Raw genomic sequence first — 13,189 nt, 5'->3', positions numbered from 1 at the left:
AGATGCCATTCTGCTTCAATTACTGAAGAAGGGAACTATTTTTGGACTTTTAGTATTTAAAGACCAATGCTTGTTGATTAACATGTGTTTTATTTTAGCACTGAAATTCTGGGCATCATTGTGATTACTTAATGAGAAATGTGCAGTGGTAAAGGTGCCTTCAGAGATCTGGAAATTCGTAGGATGGGAGGAGTGGCACTTAACATATAATACAGATGCTTGAAATAACCCAGTTTCACAGGACAGCTGACAATAATTTTGCGTATTAACTTGCTTTCAATAGGTTAAAACATTTATTTCATGAGGCCCTGCATTTCAGAAGCCTCCTTTTTTATTGTCATCTTCAGAGCAACTTAATGCCTTTGAAAGTGACCAAATCGTAGGTGTTCACTAGGAAGAGACTTTTGTCCTTAGCAGCTGAGTTGCTTCCTTGGTGTTTTTTATTTGGGCCTCTTCCCTTCAGCTACCTGCTGATCCTTTGCTACATTATTTGGAATATCAAATCCTCCCTTTCCAGGGTTAGGGCACTTTTTGACAGTAACTCCTCTTTTCAGCAACTTCTTTGTGAAGTTTTTATTTTTCTAAACCTATCCCCACCTGAGGCAGGGGGCGTGGCAGGGACAGGGCTGGGCTGCCAGGATGGGCTCATGCTTTGGACTGCGAGAGGCCGAGCTCCCCGCGACAGTCAGGAAAGGCAGGCCAGGGTGCTGCTCCTCCCACTCCCTGAGGTGTCAGGCCCACCTTGCCGGTATAGGGTAAGGATGCTTATCCTTCCCCAGGCTGAGATGTGTCCGACTGACCTGCATCCCGGCTCCCTGGGGAGACCCCGCTGATGATCGATTACATAAAGCAGGTTCAGGGCCCCTTCGTTCTCTCCCAGGACTTCATTCCCTGAGTCTTGCTGCTCCTTGGTGCCACGTGACCTGTCCCAGTTGCATAATGTCTGAGAGCATCACATCTCTACTAGTCTGCAGGTTCAAACCTTTTTTTGCTCATTCATGAAGTGGCTTTTCCTTAAAATATTGTAGAAACTAAGTCTGTACCTCCCGGATCTGAGGCGTGGCCTCTGGATCTTGATTAGAAGTTACAGTAGTGGATCTCTGTGGCTAAAAAAATCTCACTTAATTTTCTCATCAGCCTGTTTGTCTGTCTGCCTGTCCCTGTGTCTGCAAGGTGGTCCTCTGGTCATCCGCCTCTGTTCCTTAAGGGGCGTTCCTTGTCCCTTGATCGCAGAGGCCACCATGTCCGCCTCGATAGGCCTTTCCGTTCGTATCCATAGCAATCTGTCTGAAAAGTCTGCAATGCACCACATTTCAGAAGAAAATGTTTTTTATCTCTCAAGTATTTTCTAGTGCCACTCACTTATTTTTTGAGTTCTCCATGATATTTTAGCTGTGTTTTGATAAAAAGAAATTTTGGCACAAATGGTAGGTCATTTTGTCATATACTTGCATGATTAAATGATGCAAATGGAGCGTGAAGCTATTTCCTGTGATTGTCTACAGAGTATCTCTTTAATTTGCTTGGCTGTAGATTCTGAACCTTTTCATAACATGTAGACCATAAATTTTCAAGTACATGTCCCTGGGGATGTCTTTTTGCTTTTGGTCAGGGTAGGTATTTCTTTAGCAGTGAAAAGTATGAATTCTAGGCTTAATATTATGTAAGCTTTTTTTGTTCAATAAGAATTGCATTTTCTTAATACAATAGAATGTAGATGCTGAATTGCACCAGCATTTTAAAAATTTCTTCCAGCCAGAGATACTGTATTTTTCTGCCTTTACTGTGCTTACCCACAGTGGATAAAGCCCGCTTGAGTGGGAAAATGTACAGTAAGTAGAGAATTGGGAATTCTGAATGAAAAATAAATAGTACTTTATACCCTATAGAATGAACAGAGTTCCCTCGGAGGCAGTAAAAGCTTTTTGCTGAAATCTGTTTTTTTTGGCACAGAATGAGTGGAGAAATTGGCTCATGGAAACCATCTCCTTTTTTAAGCATATGAGTGGCATATGGATTAGATTTAAGCATTTGCTATGAACATGCTTTTTTGTACAATGAAAGGTATTTTGTTATTTACTAATTTCTGGGAAAGGAACCCAAAAATGTATTGTCATCGTTGTTGGGGAAGAACGTCAGTTCCTTCTTCATGAATTTCCTTCCATATGAAGATAAGATGTTGTTTGGGAAACCTGATTTAGATGCAACTGTTATTAACACCAATATCCTGAATAAAGGGGAAAGGTTTATTTTCAAGGATATGACTAGTTTATAAGAAAATGAGAATGCTTAGGTTTTCATATTTTAAAAGATATTTTTTTCATATCAACTAATTTAAAAAATTCAATATTTACTTCTTCAGGTCTTAAAGGTGGGAAAATTTTAGCCATCTTCCAGTTTATCTGAAACTTTTTAAAAACAATATAATCGTTACATCAGTATTTGTTACCTGATTTTGTACTCATAATTCGATCATTTCTGTTTCTTATTCCCAAAAGTATTTTTCAAAGAGATTTTCCCAAAGATATTAAAGCCTGGGAAATAAATGACTGTTGCCCTTGTGCCAGCAAAGCAGTGGGGAAGATGGGTAGAGGGACATGCCATCTTTCAGGAGGGTGACAGGACTCTGCCTTCCACCCTCCATCATTCTTTGTGAAGCACCATGAATGTAATTTTTATCATGGAGAACGTTCGGGCAGGAGTGATACATTACATATGTAAAGGCACCATAAACTGAGTCAGTATTTCTCAAATTTGAGCAGGTCTCAGAGTTACCCAAAAGGGCTTGTTAAAACACTTTTTGCTGGGTCCCACCCCAGGGTTCTGATACAGCAGGGCTGGGGTAGGACCTGAGAATTTGCATTTCAGCAGCCTCTGCTGCTCAAGCAGACCCCACTTGGAGAACCACCGCTCTGTGGCACACCGCCTCCCTCAGCTGCCCACTCGGAATTTTGGAGACTCACATGTAACAGATCTGCTGAAAGATTACCTAAAAATGAATGAATCTATGCTGTGGAATAATAATTATATACAGTTTCCCATAAAGTTAGCTGAGGCCTAAAGTTATCTGTTAAAACTGGCAAATTGCCCTCCCTTCTTCTACCTGGGACCCAGGGAATACTCATGTGGAGGCACAAAGGAATTGTCAGTCAGGACAGGATTTTCCTTTCCCCACCTTGCCCTGTGCAGAGATGACCTCTCCCTTTGTCCTTGCTGCTGTGGCATTGAGGTCAGAGCCCCTCCTGTTGGGTCTTGGAGCAGCACTGAGATTACAGGTGGGGCCAGGGAGTAGACCCCGGCTGTGCATCCCTCCACTCATGCCCCGGGCTTAGTTTCCTCCTCTGCAGAATGGGAGCAGTAGCAACCGCACTGGCAGGTGCATGTTGTAGTGGTCAGAGGGTGGGCCTGGCAGTGCTTTCCTGGGCTCAGATCCCAGCTCCGCCCTTACTGGAGATGAGCTCATCCTCCTGTGCTTTGTGTCCTTGGGTGTGTGCCCTGCACGAGGGGGGAGGCAGAGTCGGCCACAGTGCAGTGGGGGCTTGGGGTAGCCAGTGTGCGTTGATGCAGGGGGTGCTGGGTAGGAGGGCTGAGGCCCTATGGATCTGGCCAGGGTCCTGCATTAACCAAGTAGCAGATTACATTTAAAAATCTAATTCACTATTGCTGCAAACACCAAATGTGCCATAAAAAAATCACTAAGCCCCAGGAACAGGCTCATTCTGTTCAACAATACCAGCACCCTCTCTTCTCTTGGTGGCATTTTCCCTTCGTGGCCACAAACCATGAACACCCCACTCACTGTTCCACACCTTCAGAGAAGAAGATAATTCTTCATTCCTTTAAATCCTGAGATCCTCTGTTTAAGAAGGAGAGTAGGATACCATCAAGTCATCCTTACTTAGGCGACTCAGTTTACCTGTTAAAGATTGAAACAGTACTCTGAATCATCCATGCTGACATCTGTCTTTGTACAGCACGTTGCATGTGACAGAGCAGCTTTTTTCACTTTTTTATGTCTATCAAGAGACTAAACATTAGTAAATTGTGGAAGTTTACCAGACAAAACTGTGTTGTCTAATTTTAGTTATCATTACCCACAAACATATAATAAACAGCTATTTATTCCGTCAATATACAGTTATTATATACCTACTTTTGTGCTGATACCAACTATAAATCCATTTTTCTTGTAATTAAAAAGTAATTCAAAAATATTTTAAAGTTATTCAAGCTTTGCTTTATTCTGTATTATGTGAATTATTGCATTCATTATGTTCAACACCATAAAATTCCAACATGACAAGTACATTTCTGTGTTCTCTCAAGTTTATTGCACCGGGACTGGAATCACTAGTGATGTTGGCTTTCAAAATGAGAGATGGTGGAGGCTGTGTTATGATCAGTTATTAGTATAACCCAAAATAGATTTTTCTATGAAAGATGTGCTTATATATTCAATAAATATTTGTTGAATAGCTGCTATGCACAGGGCCCTGTACTTGCAAGCATGAATTGATATTCATTGCTCTAATAGCTCAGAACAGAGTATACATAAAAATACAGTACTTCATGCTGTGTGAAGACTTAGGATGATCTGTGTTTGTTAGAAATGTAATGCAAAGCATTGCCACTTGAAGTTCCATTTCCTGGGTCTGGTAACTAGAATCTTATAGGAAGTCATAAAACTGTGCTGACCAGATTCCCAAATATATGTTCCATCAAGAAGTGAAATGTCCTCTTGATCGTCGTCAAACTTAAAGTTTCTGAACACGCCGTATCTGGTCATTCTGGTGTGTTCTTGACCATGCTCGGCAGAGGACACTTGAGGAGACAGGCTTGGCGGCCCCCGGGCTGGGGGCCTGTGTGGTCCCTGAGCCAGACCATGGACCACTTGGTCAGTAGGAGTCCAGAGTGAAGTGTCCTCTCTCCTTTTAGGACTGATGTGTTTTGTTTATTAAAATGAACACGAACATTTCCTCATCCCTCTGAGCAGGGTGTTGAGGTCAACGTGCTTCTCGTCTTTGCAGTCATTCTGCGTGTCCTCCCGGAGCCGAGCCTGCTTTGTGTTTCTTGTCATATGCCTTCTGGGGGCGGCTAATTTGTGTCTGATGAAGTGGATGATGCTTGGAAGCTTTTTGAAAATTACTTTTCCTACTAATTAGAGATCTCTCGTCTTTGTCAGTTGTATGTCATGACCACTGCTGGGCAGCTGGCCTCCTGGAGTGCTTTGTTGAGAAGGGAGGACTCCGAGGTAGGCTGGGGCTCAGCAGGAAAGAGCGGCCCGCCGAGCCCCAGACTCAGGAGGGGACCAGCTGGGCCCACCCAGAGCAGGGGGTGATGAGGGCATCGGCCCACTCTGGCCACTCTGGCGCCACGTTCCACCTGTCGGGACTCCCGTTTCCCTGGGAAGCATATCCAGAATCCAGCTTGTCCCGCTGCCCCACCCACACGCCCGAGTCCCACTGGGGCGACTCCTGGTGTAGGGCTCCTGACGGTCCCTGCGTCTGTTCTTGCTCCCCTCCCCAGCAGAATCTGCTACGCACGCAAGCAGACACGGGGTTGTGTGGCACCACATCACTCCCGGGCTTCACGCCGCACTTGTGTACAACCCGAGCTCTTACCCGAGCCCCCGAGGCCTGCATGCTATGGGCCCGGCTGCATCTCTGATCTTCCTTCTTCTCCCCCGTCCCCGGACCCCTGTCCCCGCGCCCCATTGCCTGGCCTGGCAGAGCCTTTAACCTGCCTTCGCCCTGTGGCCCTGTTCGCGGCCCTCACTGCACTCAGACCCTACTTGGAGGTCCCTGCATCAGCAAGGTCTTGCTGACCACCTCCACCCTCTGGCCCCTCTCTGGCCCTTCCCTGGTTTTGCGTTTCTTCTAGCCCCAGCAGGCCACGCTCAGGAGCCAGGGAGTTTTGTCTCTCTGTTCACTGACGTACCTCCAGTGTCGAACACTGTGCACACGAGCACATTAACTGCACTGTGAGTTGTATTTAACTCATGCTCGTTTTAAGTCTGGGGCATGTGAAGCAAAACCTGCCCAAAACCCTGCAGTTGGTTCGTGAAAATCTTACTTGTTGATGTTCTTATTGTTATAATTAACATTGACAAATTAATTCTAAAAACATGGATTAAATGAATAGAAGTCAATAAATTTTGTTTTTCATTGAATTTTTCATTAAATTAGAAATGACCATTTTGTTTTTGAAGTTTTTATTCCATTTTCCTAATAAAACCCCATGGCCCCAAGGAAAAATTTTTTTTCCTAGTGTGGCAGTCAATGTATTAAATCAGTAAATATTTATATTAATTTACTTTATATATCCTTGATTTATTTATCAAGCAATATTTTTAAAAAATTTCTTAAGAGATGGAGTCTTGGCCGGGCGCGGTGGCTCACGCCTGTAATCCTAGCACTCTGGGAGGCTGAGGCGGGCGGATCATTTGAGCTCAGGAGTTTGAGACCAGCCTGAGCAAGAGCGAGACCCCGTCTCTACTAAACATAGAAAGAAATTATACGAACAGCTAAAAATATATATAGAAAAATTAGCCAGGCATGGTGGTGCATGCCTGTAGTCCCAGCTACTTGGGAGGCTGAGGCAGGAGGATTGCCTGAGCCTAGGAGTCTGAGGTTGCTGTGAGCAAGGCTGACGCCACGGCACTCACTCCAGCCTGGGCAACAGAGTAAGACTCTGTCTCAAAAAAAAAAAAAAAAAAGAGATGGAGTCTTGCTATGTTGCTCAGACTGGCCTCCAACTCCTGTGCTCACGTGACCCTCCTGCCTCAGCCTCCCCGGTAGCAGAGACTGTAGGCACGTGCCACTGTACCTGGCTCTCAAGCGTATATTTACGGACCATTTCTACTGCGGTCTGAATGTTTGTGTCCCTGCCCCCAAGTTAGTGTTGAAACCCTACCCCTAAAGGTGCTAGCATTTGGAAGTGGGGCCTTTGGGAGGTAATTAGGTCACGCAGGCAGAGCCTTCACACATGAGATTAGCAGTTCTCTTACAAAAGAGACCCCAGAGAGCCAGCTCCCCCTCCCGCCAGGTGAGGCCACAGTGATAAGGCGCCATCTGTGAACCAGGAGCAGGCTCTCAGCGGACACTGAGTCCACAGGCCCCTGATCGGAGACTTCCAGCCTCCAGAAGTGTGAGAGAGAAATTTCTGTCGTTTATAAGCCACTCCGTCCACAGTATTTTGTTATAGCAGCCCAAACAGACTAAGACAATTTCCAAGTAAAAAACAATTAATTTCAGAAGTATATGCAAATAACTAAGAAATCACTTTGTTGAAGGAGCCAACTTAGTAATTAAGGAATAAATGGCTGTAACTTTGGCCAGCACGTGGAATATTTACTCCTTACTAAGGAAAAAGCTGAAAACGAGCCACAAAAAGGGCAGGTGCCAGAACTAGAGAATGACCTCACCGGCCTGGACGGGAGGCGGGCGGGGACAGCCTGCGCGGGACAGTGTGCGCGGGGACAGCCTGCGCGGGGACAGTGTTTGCGGGGAATGTGTGTGCGGGGACAGCGTGCGCAGGGACAGCCTGCGCGGGGAATGTGTGCGCGGGGACAGCGTGCGCGGGGAATGTGTGTGCGGGGGACAGCGTGCGCGGGGACAGCCTGCGCGGGGAATGTGTGCGCGGGGGACAGCGTGCGCGGGGACAGCCTGCGCGGGGAATGTGTGCGCGGGGACAGCGTGCGCGGGGACAGTGTGCGTGGGGAATGTGTGCGCGGGGACAGTCTGCGCGGGAACAGTGTGCGCGGGGACAGTCTGCGCGGGGACAGCGTGCGCGGGGACAGTCTGCGCGGGGACAGCGTGCGCGGGGATGGCGGGGCGCATTGCACGCCGCACAGACTAGACCTGCTGTGGCCAAGACAGGCTCCCGGGGAGCAGCAGCCTCCGATGATGCCGAGCGAATGTCACTACTTCACTGTCCCTTAGGGAGGCAGGAGAGGGACGGCCAGGCGTCACAGGCTCGCTGTCTTCTCCAGCCCCGGGAGGGGCGCAGGCCCGACAGCAGAGGGATAGAGGGAGGAGCAGCCTGTGTGGGCTGAAGGTGGACACTGCCACCGTGTAGCACAGTGCAGAGCAAGCTCCCGCTCTCGCATCTGTAGAACGGGCGCAGCCGGCCCACCCTGTGTGCAGGTGAGATGGGAAGATCCTCACGGAAGCACGAGTGAAGTGTAAGCTCTGTTCCTCTCTCCCTGCCGTGTCCTCCTCCTCCCCCTGCCGTGTCCTCCTCCCCCGCCGTGTCCTCCTCCCCCTGCCGTGTCCTCCTCCTCCCCCTGCCGTGTCCTCCTCCCCCTGCCGTCCTCCTCCTCCCCCTGCCGTGTCCTCCTCCCCCTGCCGTGTCCTCCTCCCCCTGCCGTCCTCCTCCTCCCCCTGCCGTGTCCTCCTCCCCCGCCGTGTCCTCCTCCCCCTGCCGTGTCCTCCTCCTCTCCCTGCCGTGTCCTCCTCCCCCTGCCGTGTCCTCCTCCTCCCCCTGCCGTGTCCTCCTCCTCTCCCTGCCGTGTCCTCCTCCCCCTGCCGTGTCCTCCTCCTCTCCCTGCCGTGTCCTCCTCCCCCTGCCGTGTCCTCCTCCCCCTGCCGTCCTCCTCCTCCCCCTGCCGTCCTCCTCCTCCCCCTGCCGTGTCCTCCTCCCCCTGCCGTGTCCTCCTCCCCCGCCGTGTCCTCCTCCCCCTGCCGTGTCCTCCTCCTCTCCCTGCCGTGTCCTTCTCCCCCTGCCGTGTCCTCCTCTCCCTGCCATGCTCCTCCTCTCCCTGTCTCTCTCTCTATTTGCTCTTCTCTCTCCCAGTTCCTCTCTCCTCTCTACATGTGTGGTGCTTTTCTGCAACTGAGATGTTTTCTTCAGCTATCTGGACATCCTGTTAAATTACCTTCACTCAGTTTGGTCTTCCAATGTCTCCTAACCATGTTTTTCCAAAATAACCACACACACACACACACACACACACACACACACACACACACACACGCGCGCGCGCGCGCGCGCGCGCAGCGCGCGCGCGTATCCCACTCATTCTGCCATTTGTAAAATGCTTGATGCCTTGTTCCATTGAACCCTCCTGGCCATCCTGGCACGTTTGCTAACCAAGGTGTCCCTTCATCAGTTGACTTGAGGAAACTGAGGCTCAGACCTGGCTGAGCTGCCTGTCAGAGACTCCGCAGCAGGGGGATGTGGGCACTGCCATTCCCCCCCCACCCCTGTGTCACAGCGCCGTGCCCTGGGGGGTCAGGAGCCATGCAGGGGGTTGGCGTTTCGTCTTTTGCCAGAGGAGGAACTCAACAGCACACCGTGCTGTCCCTGGCAGCGCCCAGTGGCGAGATCAGCCCTTTGCTCTCCCAGGTTGGAATGAAGTAAAACCTACCCAGCCTTCACCAACCCACCTTTAGACAGGACCGGTGCTTTCCTGTCAAGCATCTTGCCCCGCAGACCTTTTGGCTTCTTTTGTATGTTTGTTTCTGTGCCTTTGGGGCCTGTTGTGAATGTTTCTTTCTTTGGGAACACAAGGTCGCCAAGCACCTCTCCCCGCAGCCTTGCCCCTCCCCCTCCTGCTCTTCGGTCCAAAGCAAGGTGCAGCAGGTGACCCCCCGTTGAAAGAAGATGTACTCTCCCCAGCCGCAGCTGCCCCTTCAGCAGAGGACACGCTGTTCTTGATTCGCTCCCTGTTACTTTGGGTCCCCTCAAGATAAAAACAGAATTATTCTCTTAGGCACAGGTCACCCTCTGCTTTTCAGTTGTGGACAGCAGCCCAGTGAGCTTGGGCTGGAACCCACATCCCCTGCATGGCCCCTGTCCCTCCCTGTTGGCATGGTGAGCTATTGCAAGAATTCCTGACTCTGTATTTTCCAGCATTTGTGATTTTCCATTTCGGTGTCTTTGTCGCAACTGCTCATGTTGTTAGCTTGTCTCGGAGGACTGCTTAGCAGAGGCAGTGATACACCAGTATGTAGCAGGGCCACTTGAGACAGAGTTCGGACAGGTTCGTGACCCATCCCCGTGCACAGGCTCGAGCACACAGCCTGTAACTGCCATCAGCTTGGCTGACTCTCTGACTCAGACCGTGACTTGTTCCCCATCATGTCCCAGCTGCAAGCACGTGCCTGGCGCACAGCGGGACGCAGCAGCACGTGGTGACCAGATGAACGCGGGCTCGATGCAGAGACAGCTCAGGAGACGCACGGGAGGCTAAAACCGTATCTGCAGTCGTGATGAATGCACCCTTGTCTTTCTGGACAGAGGTGTCTGGTGCCACTTCCAGGGAGGGAGCACCCTGTGTTAACGAGTGACTGGCAGGACGTGCCAACCTCAGGCACAGGTGGCTGGAGGCCAAACAGATGGGCAGAGTCGGGACCAGAGTGGTTCATACCCTGGGCAGATCCTCAGTGAGAGGAAATTTGGTGGGGGTGGGTGATTTAGGGTCTCTAGTGGCTTCCGGGTCAGTCACTCCTCTGCTCAGTGTGCTGTAAACCCTGGACAAGAGTAACTCCATCCCCAGGCTCCTCAATGCACCTCAGTCCAAGGCTGACCCTGGGGTCCCTTGGATTTCAAATGCAAGGTTAGGGATGCCCAGTGCAAGGGCCACACTGAAGAAAGAGGCCCAGGCACTTTGGTGGTGCCAGCAGCCGGTTACTGCCGTGGAAGGGGTCCAGTGGCCTCAGCCTGTCCCAGCAGAAGTGTGATGCTCAGGACTGGGGGGCGGGGGGCAGTTAAGTTTGTGCATGGAGTGAGGAGGTATCTGAACATCATATTTTAAAAGAAAAAACTAAACAGTACCCAGAAGAAAACATTCTTGGAGTTGAAGAGTCTGGAATTTGCCATCATTTATTTTTTTAAAATAGCAGAAATTAGAATATTTTAGCTGAAAAAAGATTCACTGGGACATGATAGTTACATTCAGATGTTTAAATTCTGAGACACTGGGGCAACATCACATTGTCCCGGAGGACAGAACTTGAACAGTGTGTGGACATTATGAAAACACTTGTTTTAACTGAATATAGGAAAGAATTTTCGGTCAGGCAGAATTGGGGTGAGAGAGCTATGAGTATGTGGGAAAAGAGCATGTGGCAGTTCTACGCAGTGTTTACTTACATGGTCTTGTTTAATTCTTCCCAAGATAGAGGCTGTCATCTCCATTTTACAGGCCAGAGGGCAGGGAGAGGCTAAGCGAAGTGCCCAAGGCCACGACTCTTAGCAAAACTAAAGAGCAAGGCTCAGACAGTCTCAAGGAAAACCTCTGTAGGATCCTTCATAGTCCGACTTTTTACCAAACATAGTTAACTGCTTTGTCATCTAAGTTAACGGCTGTATAAGTTTGCCATTGACAAAGTAGCACAGACAGGGCCGTTTAAACAATTGAAATTTATTTCTCACAGTTCTGGAGGCGGGAAGTCCAGGGCTAAGGTGTCTGCAGGGCTGGTTTCTCCTGAGGCCTCTCTCCTTGGCTTGCAGACGGCTGTCTTCTCCTGTGTCCTCACAGGGCCTTTTTGGTGCATGTGCATCCCTGGTGTCTCTTCCTCTTCTTACACGGACGGTCATACTGGATTAGAGCGACCTTAATGACCTCATTTTAACTTAATTACTTCTATAAAGGCCCTATCTCCAAATACAGTCACATTAGGGGTTAGGGCTTCAACATGAGAATTTTGCAGGGGAGGACACGAATTCAGACCATAAGCAAGAGAAACCGGGTTTCTGTCTATATACAAAGCAGTTTTCCTGGTCATGAGGAATTCCAGGATGTATAAGGCTTGATCCTTTAAAAACTCTCAATATTTAGTTGGAGCAATTTATACCCCCAAAATACAGAGAATGGCCCTCTCCTAGGTGGACTGTGGCATGTGGACTCAGTGCAGTGGCAGCAGCCAACTGCCTGGGAAATTCTCCCTTGCAACATTAGTTTTTATGATTCCACCCTAACCCCACGCCAGGGAAACCATCAGTATTGGAAAGGCCATCTTTGATCCAGTCAGGGGCCAGAGAGACACTGGGTAAAGGTGTCACCTCCAGTAGGTAGCATGCAACTCATGAAAAAGTCCTAGCAGAGAAAGGTTATTCATCTTGGCTGGTCATATTCTACCTGCTGGATCAGTTGGAGAAGCTGAGTCAGTGAAAGGCTGTCGTGCCAGCCGAATCCGTGTAGAATGCAGAAGACATTTCCAGGCTGCCGGGCAGGAAGGCAGCACAATGACAATTGGAGTGACCCAGCGGCAGTTCAGGTCGTGTTCCAGATACTGCGCCAGGACCTTTACGTACATCATCTCATGTAACTTGATCTTTCCGACATCCTTATACAGTGGGTGCTGTTATTATCTTCATTTTACCAGCAAGAACACTGAGGTTTACACAGGGGAAGTGAGGTCACAGGCTACTACTACTACTAGTAAGCAACAGAGTACGGGCCTGATGTCTTTGCTGCTTGGAGTCATCCTGCATTGACGCTGCTTCCGTCAGAGAGATGTGTGGCCCTCGGTCGGCACAGGGGGAGGCGTGCAGGGGTGAATCCAGCAGGGGTGACGCAGAGGCAGCGGCAGTGAGTAACTTCTCTGTGATCTTGTTTGACATCAAGACTCTGAAATGGAAGAGCTCACTTATTTACTCATCAGTGTATTCGCTGCTTGAGAATCAAAACTCAAAGATGAAAGACAGTTCTGCAGATCTGGGAGGCAGCATGTATCTATGCTCTGTCATTCACAGCATCCTTGGGTTTTTCACGGGAGCTGTTTCTCCATGAAGCCTGTTCATGGAGCCCTTTCCCAACAGCCTATTCTTTTCCTAGAAGCAACACTGTGGGTGAAACATCTGCCAGAATCGGGATAGAAGTGGTTCACCTCCATATGTGGGCTTTTGTCAAAAAAATTAAGCAAAACTGGTGAGATAATGACAAGGGATCCTAGGCTCCTGTTTTGTATGACACTCTTTGATTGATGGAGCTACTCTGGAGATGGAGTTGATTCCATTTGGCTTGCCAGGTCCAAAGGTATATAAACTTGAGAAGTCTAGAGCCATATTGAATTCATATTAAAAGGCATGAAGTACCACACCATCACTGTAGGCATAGCCAAATCCATCGTAAATATATCTATCAATGCAGCTCACGTGGGTGTCTGCCTATTTTTTGAGATCTTCCTTTATTTTTTGTTTCTACTTAATATCCAAAAGTCTGTTCATCTGCTCAACAGTATGT

The 13,189-nt window shown here is 48.9% G+C and overlaps 1 protein-coding gene across 13 annotated transcripts in view; it reads left to right on the top strand.

Annotated features, from left to right (window-relative positions):
* COBL (cordon-bleu WH2 repeat protein) overlaps positions 1-13,189 on the top strand; it is a 283,679-nt gene that overhangs the window by 158,725 nt on the left and 111,765 nt on the right. The gene's annotated exons all lie outside the window — the stretch shown is intronic.

Source organism: Lemur catta, chromosome 11, assembly GCF_020740605.2.
Source record: "Lemur catta isolate mLemCat1 chromosome 11, mLemCat1.pri, whole genome shotgun sequence".
Lineage (NCBI taxonomy): Eukaryota > Metazoa > Chordata > Mammalia > Primates > Lemuridae > Lemur > Lemur catta.
The sequence above is the reverse complement of the archived record's forward strand: the minus strand, read 5'-3'. Positions and strand labels throughout refer to the sequence as shown.